The sequence below is a fragment of the Elephas maximus genome, chromosome X (genome assembly GCF_024166365.1).
Source record: "Elephas maximus indicus isolate mEleMax1 chromosome X, mEleMax1 primary haplotype, whole genome shotgun sequence".
Classification (NCBI taxonomy): domain Eukaryota; kingdom Metazoa; phylum Chordata; class Mammalia; order Proboscidea; family Elephantidae; genus Elephas; species Elephas maximus.
This window is the reverse complement of record NC_064846.1, coordinates 135,047,264-135,059,332: the sequence shown is the minus strand read 5'-3', so window position 1 is coordinate 135,059,332 and position 12,069 is coordinate 135,047,264. Positions and strand designations below refer to the sequence as shown.

Here is a 12,069-nt window from a genome sequence, read left to right as displayed (position 1 = left end):
CCACATCTACGGTCCTATGTGCTATTCCAGCACCCTGCAAACGTCTCACTAAGAGGTAGAGTCTGTGTTCCACGACAGTTCCTACCATAAGAGTCCAGCAAAAGTGGCACTGCATGACTTCTAAGGCTAAGTCATAAAAATGATACAGCTTCCACCTGGCTCTCTCTCTCTCTCAGGACACTTGCCCTTGGAATTCAGCCACATGGTATGAGGAAGTCCAGGCTACATGGAGAGGCCGCATTCCAGTTGACAGCTCCAGCCACCTATGGTCTCAGGCAACAGCCAGCATCAACTGCCAGACATGTGAGTGCACAGCCTTCAGATGAATCCAACCCCCAGACTTCAAGTCTCCCAGCTGAGTCTCCAAACACATGGAGCAGAGGCAAGCCATTCCCACTGTGCTCTGTCTGAATTCCTGACCCACAGAATCTGTAAGCATAAAAAAAAGTTTGAAGGTAATTCGTTTCACAGTTCTAGTAACTGGAACACCCACAGTGTGGCTATAAGCATCCAAGGTTTACTGAAAGAGGTCTGACGCTGCAGTGCATGCTGGGACATGGGGGTGGGGCCTAAGCAGTAGCCTCTTGCCACCAGCTTCTAGCACACTGTGGGGCACAGACCAGCTGGTGTCCCCCTGTGAACTTGGCATTAAGCAGGTGGTATATAGCTCTTGGAAACCCTGGTGGCGTGGTACTTAAGTGCTACGGCTGCTAACGAAAAGGTCGGCAATTCAAGTCCACCAGGTGCTCCTGGGAAACTCTATGGGGCAGTTCTACTCTGTCCTATAGGGTCGCTATGAGTTGGAATCAACTCGAGGGCGGTGGATTTCGGTTTTTGGGTATATACTTCTCAACTGGGCTTTCCAGAATTATCAGTGGTTTAGACAACTTTGTAAAAGAAAGAGTCAAATAAAATGCAAAGCAGATTTAAAAGCACTAACTTTGACATTAAATAGGTGTTAAAAATGTGTCATCTATATTGCCTTTCAGCTCTAGAGAACTCCATCATGACAATAATTAATATAATAGCTTGATTTATTGCTATCTTCCTCGGGACCATATTTATTTCATTATTGTAAAATGCTTGAATCACCCAGGCACACCAGCTAAGGTAAAATATTGCAGGGAATGTTCTGCCAAGAAAAAAAAAAAGAACATAATTTATAAAATTAGTAACGTAAAGTAAAAGTAGCTGTCCATGTACTTTAAAAATAAACTGGCTCTAGGCAATCTTGGAGGTGAGGTCAATTTAAAAAAATACTGAAGAAACCAAAAGCTGAATCACTTAAGTGGTCAGGTGATATGTTCTTAGAAACCAGTTGCTGGTGGCTCCTGACCCAGCCTGTGTTTGCTAAACCACCTGACAATGCCCAGAGGAAAGAATTGTGCTGTTGGCCTTTCCAGCATGGGTCCCATGGGGGGTAGGAGGGGCCCACACATATGCAGTCACCTGCAAGCACACCCTCTGTTCCCAGCCTGCATCCGAAGAAGGCAATACCTCTGGCCTGAACAAGATGCCCTCACGTCAGCCTACTAAAGTGAGTCACTGGGTTGGAGTGGGCGCGGGGGAGCACAGAGGAATGTGTCTCTCCCAGAGGAGGGTGAATCTGGAAAGACAGGACCACGAAAGCCTGAAGTGATCAGGCTCCTGAGTGAGAAAACCAAAAAAAACAAACCCGTTGCCATCTAGTCAATTCTGACTCATGGCGACCAATGTGTTACAGAGTAGAACTGCCGGCCCTCGGCTGCTAACTGAAAGGTTGGCAGTTCAAACCCACCCAGAGGCTACACAGGAGAAAGACCTGGCAATCTGCTTCTGTAAAGATTAAAAAAACAACAACACCTCATTGCCACTGAGTGGATTCCAACTCATAGCGACCCTATAGGACAGAGTAGAACTGCCCCAAAAGGTTTCCAAGGCTGTAATCCTTATGGAATCAGACTGCCGTATCTTTCTCCCGCGGAGCAGCTGGTAGGTTCGAATCGCCGACCTTTTGGGTAGCAGCCGAGTGCTTAACCACTGTATCACCAAACCAAAACCAAACTCATCGATTCTGACTCATGGCCACCCTACAGGACAGAGTAGAACTGCCCCACAGGGTTTCCAAGTAGTCTCTGGTGGATTCAAACTGCCGACCTTTTGGTTAGCAGTTGTAGCTCTTAACCACTATACCACCAGGGTTTCCTACTGTACCACCAGGGCTCCTAAAACAAAGGTGAAAACTGAAGCTCCAGGTTTAATTTCCCAATACCACCAAATCACAAACTAAGAAATAATAAAACATGAATCAAGCACTAATCACTATGGTCCCAGAAGTATTCCTAACAACTTAACTGCATTATATAGATATTATTATACCCATTTTGCAGATAACAAAAGTGAGGCTAAGAGAGATAACCGTGTCCAAAGTCATGAGACTAAAGTCATGAGACTACGCCTCCTTCAAATTGCCCCTAGGCCATTTCTCAGACCAGAGAAATGGGAGGGCTTCTCCAAGGGTGTGAATGGGGCAGATAAGACAGTGGAGAGGACTCGACAGGGAGGAGCGGACAGCACTAATGGGTATAGTGGAGACAGTGTGTCCCAGGAGACAGACACAGAGAGAAAACAAGCTGCAGCAGTGTCTCTGTGGACGGTGGGGCCCAGGGATTCACAGCCTAATGAACTAGATCATGAAATCTCATTTGCGTGTTCGATAGCTTCTGTGATGTGCTCAGGTTCACTTAGGAGGAAAAGAAGGGGGGGGCTGGGAATAGGCTCATTTTTTGCACTTTCAAAGCGTGGGAAGATTGATGGGGAGAGAGGTCCCAGGGGTCCCCAGGAGGCAGGCGTGGACCAGTAAAAGAGACAGCAGGGAGGCCTGAGAGTCAGCACTAACAGCCAATGTCCTATGCAAGCCATTGCCGCCTGCGTGGTGCTGGGTTCTCTAGCGACAATTCATAATTTAATTTACTGAAAAAGCAGCTACGCTCCTCCTCTTACGATCTCCCAGCAGGGGGATGTTGTAAGAGGGTGGCCACTGGAACTCACAGGGCAGTGCTTCTCAAACTGTGATGAAGGACGTTTTTTGGCTATTTATTTTATTTTTCTCAGTCTGTCACAGACACATCTTTTGTAAAATACAATAAAAATGAATTACTAGGAAATATTCTCAGTTTCTGTACTTATTTCGTCACTTACAGGCAATAAATAGTTGCCGAACTGAGACCACTCTGAGTAGCGCAGCCGCAGAGAACTCTCTGATGGTTAGGCGGTGAACTCCCACTGCCAACTAGTTATCCAACCCAGGAATAGGGGAGTGAGACATCCTTGAAGAAAAGATGTTTCAGCAAGGGGGTTGGCAGGACAGGATTCTACAAATGTTGGTGTTTATCACGCTTTCACTCATAACAGTTCCCTGAGGGAAGGAGCAAGGACAGGTACTCCATTTGGTCTTCCTGAAATGGGGAAACTGAGGCTCAGGGCAGTTATAGGACTTATTCAAGTATAAAGGAGCTTGTGGAGCCCAGGTCTTCTTCCTTCACTTCCAATAAACTTGCCTCTTGAACCAATTCCTTCATTCTGAAGAGGGGATCCCGTTGTCTACACAGGGACGCCCCATGGAAGATGCTCTCTGCAGAGTCAGCGAGGGGCCCCTCTTCTCTGAGGGTGCTGATAGCTTCAGTGGGGGTCTCTCAGATTCCTCATGACTCTCTTGCCTGCCTTCCTCATCCTTTCTTCGAAATGGAGTGGGGGTCCCAGCCCCTTGCAAAAGAAAGAGCTGAACACGATGCCCAAATCAGAGAACCTATTTTCTTTGGCAACAGGAACTAGGAGGCCCACCTCAGATCTTCTCTCTCACCCACTGGTGAATTGTACTTTCTGGAGTTGAGAGGACATCTAGAAGCAGCAGGACATGGACCCTCTGTGCCCTTACCCACACACCCTGCTATCTGGGCCTGTTCTCTGTATCATTATCAGAAGGGACTATGCACCCCTCTTTCTCAACCCAGCCATCCACAAACCCACACTATAGATGGACCACCATCTCCTGGCCTGGCAGCTGCCAGCAACAGAAAAACCTACTTTGGCCAGTTTCACTTTTGCCAGCAGATGTCACTACAGCCTGACCTCAGGTTACCAAAAATAAGTCACTAATTTTGTTTATGAAGCACTGGGAGGGCCCGTGGACAGACAGGCACACAGGACATACACTTCTTTCACTCTTTTTCTTTTCTTCCTATGTGACAAATTGCTCTCTGACTGCCAGAAAGATTTTTCTTTTTTTATTCCTCGGTTTCACCATCTGTAAAATGGACATTTCCCAGTTCCTTTCCTTCCTGCAGCGATGCTGGGGGATTCCAGCATTTGCTGTGATTCTTTCAGAACTAATTGGTTTCTCTCCTCTCAGAATCTGTTATTTCCACAAACAGAGGATGAAATCACAGCATCCTGATGATAATTGATTTACCTAGCATTTGCTTTAACAGGTATCCCGGAACCACTTCCACCTACTCCCGTTTCCATAGTAACAGAAGGGTCAAAAAAAAAAAACCCTCTAACAAAATAAGACACCTAAGAGGCATAAACAAAATATGTGATGGTGTGGGAGGCTGTAAAGTTTTTATTGCCACCTGTTTGGGAAGACCTGCATAATTCAATCGTGCTCCTGGCATTTGCGAGGGAAGCAATCACCCCAAAGTTGTGGCAATAAAGCCTTTATAACCCCCCATGCCCGCACGCCCGCTTTCGAGGTACAAAGCCCCAGTTTGATAAACTTCCGCTTCTCACATTTGCATAATGGAAACGGACGCGATTTTAAACCCAGGCTGTTGGGAGGTATAACTCGCCGCTCTCCTGGAAGTGAATCATGAGCTTGCCTGGATGGGGGTGGCAGGGACAGGCACCAAACTCCACCAACTCGAATGCGGGGCTGGGCGAGGGGATCAGGAAAGACCTCTCCTGCCTCCCCGCTCCCCCGGACCTGTGGCCGGCCGGTTCTAGTTGAAGGTCACATTACCCCGCGTCCGAGAACCATAACATGACAGTGTCTTTGTGGCCAGCACAACGGCACAGAGAACCTGTCTAGCGCAAGTTGGGGTCAGAAAAGGTGGTCACCGGCCCGTCCTCCCGCTCTGTGGTACCCCCTCTCCTAGTCGACCATCCGTCGCCCACCACTCCGGCAATTTTTTGCGGAGTGTACACGCCGTGGGGGAGGCCTCCCCTCTAAGGGGAGCTGCCCCTCTAGGTGCCTCTCCTTTCAGGAGATTACTGCAGCCCTGCCAGCGCTCAGTGGTAAAAGTTTGAACGTGTCTGCAGAGCTTAATCAAATGCTAATTCCGTGCGGTGAAAGAATTTGCTGGAATCTGCAAGGGAGCTCCTGGCAGCAAGAAAATGCGTTGATTCACTCCCAAATCTGCTTTGCCCAAGCCGGGTGCGATTTAGAATGTAAAGCTGCATTAAATCACAAAGTGCGGTGTGGATCACACAGCCATCCTTTGTGTCGTTAATGAAGGGAAAAACAGGGCTTTCTTCTGAAGCTTTGTGTATAATCAGCTGCCATGTTGTAAAGCTCTGGAAAACACACCAGAAATCATAATTGGGAAGAAATAAAAGGGTTAGTCCAAAACAGCATATGATTTAAATAAGAAGGAAAAAGAAACTGCCCCCAAGATTTGTGCGTTGCAAGAATCAACTTTTAATTCATTCGCATGGAGATTACAGAAGGGGAGCAGCAGCCTTTAAAATAGTATGAAAAGCTAGTTTAGATGTAAATGAGAGATAATGGGCTTTCACCGGGAAATAGCAAGGGGGCCAAGTTTGTGCCCTCGGGAGGGACCTCTTGGCATGCTCAGCTCCGGGGCCTCCAGACCCAGAGGCCGCAGAGAGCAGCCCACTGCCTCCCTCTCTCTTCCTTCCTCTGGGGATACTGGGGAGGTTCCGTGGCACAAGGTCTGGTAACTGGTACTTAGAGGAAGGAAGGTGCTGGCTGCCCCTGGTGGTCCCCAGTGATTCTCGGGCTTGGCTTGGTGGGGCCGGGGAGGGGAAAGGCAGGTAGAGCTTGATTGTGGCTTTAACCCAGCAAACCTTCTTGGTGTGAGTATTTTGAGGTAGGTTTTTTTTTAAGGAAGGGGGGTTGAGGCGCCTACACTTGTCTTACAGCTGGAGTTAAGGAGCGCTGCGTCAAGCCCTCCCCAGCCCTAATTCACTAATGATTTGCTTATTAGTTCGGATCAGGGAGCCAGCTTCTGGAGAGATGTGAATTGGCATTGATTTAATCCTCTTCCCAGCACGCGCTCCCAGCCCAGGGTGAGGCGGGGGGAGGGGGGGGGGGTGCTGCCAGCCTGTTCAAGAGCAAGTTGCTGCTTCTCCTGCCTGGCTTTGTCTGCTTTCCTTACCATCTGCTCGCCATCAGAAAGGAGTAGTGTGGATGAAGGGGGCCAGCCGTGAGCCCCAAGCCCTGGGCTCTAGTCCTGGCTGACTCAGTGGGTGATGCTGAGCACAGCGGCCTCCTGGGAAAATGAGGGGTGCTGACGAGATGCTGCCAGAGGGTCAGCTCTAGTGTCTCTAATTAGATGGACTGGGGCATCTGGAAAGTTTGGGGGGGGGGAATAATTCGTTCTGCTCACAGCATTCTGTGAGCCAGGTTCTGTTCCATGTGTTGTCTCATTTAAACCCGACAACAGCCTTTCAGGTAGATACTGTCATTATCCACACTTTACAAGGGAGAGAACTAAGCCTCAGAGTGTTTATGTAACTTGCCTAAGGTCACACAGCTACAACACTGGAACACAAGCAGTCTTCCCTCTTCACCACCACACTATGTGTCTGAATCTGAGTTGCTTCTCATTTGATGATCCTTTTGTAAACTGTCATCAAGAGCATTTTTCTCCATCCATCTTCTAATGAGACAATTTAATTATAGTTGGAAACTTGGTGGTCTAGACCATGCTGCCCATGGCTCACCTTAGGAACCCAGTGCCCTTTTCTGAACACAACAAGAAGTACAATGCAATGTTTGCTTATTCCCACTTGATTGGCCTGATTATAGTCCCACCTCCACACCTTTGCAAAGGTAGTACCCTTGACCTAGACTACCCATCCTTCCCCTCCCGACCTATCTAAAACCTAACAATAGCCCTGATTTTGGATTAAATTGTGTCCCCCCAAAATATGTGTTGGAATCCTAGCCCCAATGCCTGTGGATGCAATCCTGTTTGGAAATAGGGTTCTTTGTTATGTAAATTAGATAACAGCCAAGCAGGGTGGGTTCTAAATCTAATCACTTCTGAGTTATAAAAGGAGAAGATTAAACACAGACACAGGGGGAAGACAAGCACTTTCTGATTGCAGACACAGATGAATCTACAAGCCCAGAAACACCAAGGATTGCCAGCAGCTACTAGAAGCTGAAATAGACAAAGAAGGACCTCCCCCTAGAACCACACCCTGAATTCAGACTTCTAGCCTCCCGAACTGTGGGAAAATGAATTTCTGTTTTTTTAAGCTCTGCACTTGTGGTATTTCTGTTATGGCAACACTAGCAAACTAATACAGACCCTAAGCGTTAATCTATTGGCAAATTAATGGTCCTCTTGTCCCCACCTGTGAACTCTCCCTAGAGTTCTCTTTTCTGAACCATGAACCAAACCCTTGACTCATCCCTTCCTGTTGTCCACCTTTTCATACGTATATGGGCTTCCATTTTCTTGTCTCCCTCCCCTGTTGGAAGAAGCTTTTGAGAATTGAAACTGAGTCTTACACTTGTCTGCATTTTTTGTTCTACAGTGTCCTAAACATAAAAAAACATATTTAACCAAAAAAACCAAACCCATTGCCGTCAAGTCAATTCTGACTCATAGTGGTCCTATAGGACAGAGTAGAACTGCCCCATAGGGTTTCTAAAGAGCAGCTGGTAGATTCGAACTGTCCACTGTTTGGTTAGCAGCCGAACGCTTAGATTTTCACAGAAACCACGAGCCCCAGCCCGTGTTCTATCCATCAGTCAACTGGCAAATCTCTTCTGAGGGCCCTGGTGGCACAGTGGTTAAGTGTTATTAGTTGGAATTGCTATTAGTCGGAACTGACTTGATGGCAACAATCCTATAAGTCCTGCTACTCCTCAAAAGGCATTCATTACAGATTTCACTGCCAAAGACTGAGTTTTAGAATGCTATGGTGTTGTTGGTAAGTGCTGTCGATTCCGACTCATAGCGACCCTATAAGACAGAGTAGAACTGCCCCATAGGGTTTCCAAGGAGTGGCTGGTGGATTCGAACTGCTGACCTTTTGGTTAGCAGCCAGGCTCTTAACCACTGCGCCATCAGGGCTCCTTAGAATGCTATCCAAAATGGGTCCAAATCAAATGAGAGTTTCCGCTAAAGTCAGTTCCAAAAAGGCCAACCAGCATTTACTAAATTCCTACTGTGTGCCCAGGCATGGAGTCTCTGGGTGGCGCAAAAGGTTAAGTGCTCAATTACTAACCGAAATATGGGCAGTTCAAACCCACACAGAGGCATGTTGGACGAAAGGCCTGGGGATCTGCTTCGGAAAGTTCACAGCCTTGAAAACCCTACAGAGTAGAGTTCTACTCTACAACACACGGGGTTACCATGAGTTGGAATCGCCACAATGGCAGCTGCTTTTGGTGTGCCCAGGCCCTGCAGATACTAAAAGGAGTTAGATATAGGGTGAATCCTTGCATCTGGAGTATTATAATCTGAACCAGACAACCACTGCATGGGTCTCCCCACTAAATGGTAAGCTTTGTAAGAACCAGAATCATGCCAAGTTTTGTTCACAACTACATCTCCAAGGTGCAGCACAGTGGAACACACGCCCAATAAAATACCTGTTGAATAAATGAACATGCAGAGAACTTTGCCACGTTGCCTCATTTAGTATTTACCTCAGTACAGTGAAATTAGTACAATGATTTTCATTTTAATGATGAGAAAACAGGCTTAGTGATTTTACATAAATTAGTGGAAATCATATATCTGAGGGGGGGAGGTGGGCGGGTCGGATCCGTTTGTGTCCGGTTCTGAACTCATGCACCACATCCCTCACCCAGGACTCAATCCTACTGTGGTAGAAGATGGGACAGAAAGGTTTGAGCCAATTCTGATTAAGCATAGCTTTCCGTCATCTCCATCTCAACAGCCAATTTACATCCCAGCTTAAAAGAAATTGCTCACCCAGCCCTTGGTTTCTAAATACCATTTCCCATCAAAAGGAACCAGACTCCTAGGAGAAACAGATTAAAGGAGGCTAAGGAGACATGACAACTAAATGTAATATTGATCCTAGACTGGATTCTGGATCAGGACAGTAGCATGTTACAACGTACAGTAGAGGGACAATTGGCAATATTTGAATATGGACTATATACTAGATAATACTTTTGTATCAGTGTAAATTCCTTGGATGTGAAAATGGTATCCTGGTTATGTAGCAGAATGCCCTTGTTCATAGGAAATACAGGCTAAAGTATTTAGAGATAAAGTGTCATGATGCCTGCAAATTACTACCAAATGGTTCAGGGAGAAAAAGACAGAAACAGACAGATACAGAAAGGGATACAGACAGAGAGGCGGGGGGAGAATGGAGGCAAAAGAGCAAATATGGCAAAAGAATAATTGGTGAATTAAGATATAGGGTGTATGGGTGCTCACTGTACTATTCTGTTTACTTTTCTGAAGGTTTGAAATTTTTCAAAATCAAAATTGGAGAGAATTGCCCAGAAATGGCCCTGAAAATGTTGCCCATGTCCACAGGAAGGTCTGGGATAGAGGTCCAGGACCACAAGCACAGATGTTTTGGTCCCAGAAAATAGACAGCAGTTCTGGGAATGGAGGCATTACCTGAGGTCCATTCTGATTAGAACACTCACCAGAAGCTTCTGTGGAAACTGACCGTTTTGATAGGCATTTTCAAATTGGAAGCCAAATTAACTCCTACATACCATTAACTACAGAGCTGTACATGTGAAAACCCTTGAGTGGTAACCCCGAATGAGGTGCAAGCAGGTTTGAGGTAGCCCATCTCCACTTCAGAGGCTGGAAACTGGGCCACTTATTACCTCTGGTAACACCTAAATGTCAAAAGGCAAGGATGGAGCCAGAGAGCAAAGCTTGTCTGTGAATACAAATGGGAGCAGGCTTAAAAAATAAAGCCGGGGTTCAGGTTCCAATACTCCAAATGCCAATCAAAAGACTCATTTATTTTTTAAATATGTGGGTGAGAGTTGAGAATTATGTCTGAAAGGCCACTATCCAGGAATAAGTACAGAGATCATCCTGTAGATCTCTGAAGTTCTGTTTGTCTACCTCAGCTTTGGTTTAGATTTTTTTTTAAAGGAAAGTGGGTGGGGGGAGCACTATTGTTCAAAGTTTTTAAACTAAGCATATGTTCCTGAAATTTTTCGTTTGAAATTTTTCAAAATAAAATTTGGCGTGAAGGGAAAATAATTGTTCAAACATGGCCCTGAAAATGTCTACCAGGAGGTAGGTCTGTTAATAAAAGGTGGGCTGCATTGGCTCAGAAAGTTCTAACTTCTGTTGGCAAGGTTCTGGTGGTGTCTTTATTAGCTGGTGGCAGAATTTCCTCCTAAAGCCTGGCAGTTGAGGGGCAGTCTCTGCCCACAAGCACATACCACAAAGCATATGACCTCTTTCTCAAGTGGGAGGGTCCAGTTCGGTACAAAGGAAATTCTCACGGCCACACTGCCCTCCTCCCCTGCCGCGCCACCCCCACCCCGCCACACTGCCCTCCTCCCCTGCCGCGCCACCCCCACCCCCAGCCCTGAGCCACTTTGAGAGCCAGGTACAGTCAGATGCCCTGTTCAGGGCTCAGGAGAGCAAAGCGCTCCTTCCTGGATGGGTGCCATTTTGTTTCTCCTGAGGAGAAACCCAGAACAAAGACAAGGTGGATATGTCGACAGCTGAAGAGAACCAGGGCAGATTCCAGCAACAGAAAATATTCCCGTTTGGAAAAATAGGGACAATCCAGTCTATTGCTATAGGCCAAGGTTGCTTTTTGTTTCTATGGGGTTGGGGGGGGGGCGTTAAATCATAATACTTTGGATGAGGAACGCTAAGGCCAGACACAGAGAGACTCTGTAAGTTTTAAAGATTTTATTATACTTACAATTCCATGAGAAGAACACAGCACACCACGAGGCAGCACCACACAGTGGGTAGCACCCAGGGCCAGGGCAACAACAAGCTGGAATCGTAGGAGACGGCTTACGTATGGCAAGCAGGGTGGGGTTAGCTAAGTCTCTCAGGCTTCCTGGGGATTGGATATTTTGAATAATTCTGCAGCCTCAGGGGCATAGGGGCTGTCCCTAGTTGTTGGGTACCTGGCCCTGGATCGATTAGGACAGGTTCATAGTGGCCCCCCCCCAAAAAAAAACCAAGTGTGAAAACCTGATAAGGGGAGTGGTGAAGTACGGATCTAATCAGCTGTTCAAGAAGGGGAACAGACTGGCCTGCAGACAGGGCCTCAAACCTGGGTCGAGAGAGCGTTTTAAGAAAAAACTGTATTACAGGGGGTATTGCAGGGAATAGAGTCAAAAAGTCATTCAACCTTCTCCTGCTTTGCCTTCCAAAAGTTCTCAACGAGAAGAGCCTCTGGGCTGAAAGAACAAGGCCTGTATGATGTTGAGGCTTTGGAATTTATTTAGGCTGCCTTGTTGGTATGTTACATTCTCTTTCTTTGTGAATGTGCCAGGTATGTTCACAAAGAATGTATAATCTGTTGAGTGTCAAATTCTATTCATATCCATTAGTTAAAGTTTATTAATTATGTGATTCAAATCTTCAACAGCTTAATTTATTTTTTTTGTCTTCTTTACCCATAAGTTTTCAGAAAGAAATTTTTAAATCTTCAGCTACACTTCCTGACTTATCTTATTCTCTAGTTCTGCCCATTTGTTGCTTTATATACTTTGAGGTTATATTGATAATTATATAGAATGTTAATTCTAATGAATATAAGTATTTCTGTTTTGTTCTTTGCTGTATGCCTCAAGAGGAGCCCTTGTGGTGTGGTGGCTAAGCACTTGGCTGCTAACCAAAAGGCTAGCAG

At 46.3% G+C, this 12,069-nt stretch overlaps 1 long non-coding RNA gene across 1 annotated transcript in view; it reads right to left on the bottom strand.

The window, feature by feature from the left end:
- LOC126068908 (uncharacterized) overlaps window positions 1-12,069 on the bottom strand; it is a 191,238-nt gene that overhangs the window by 57,382 nt on the left and 121,787 nt on the right. The window lies entirely within an intron of this gene.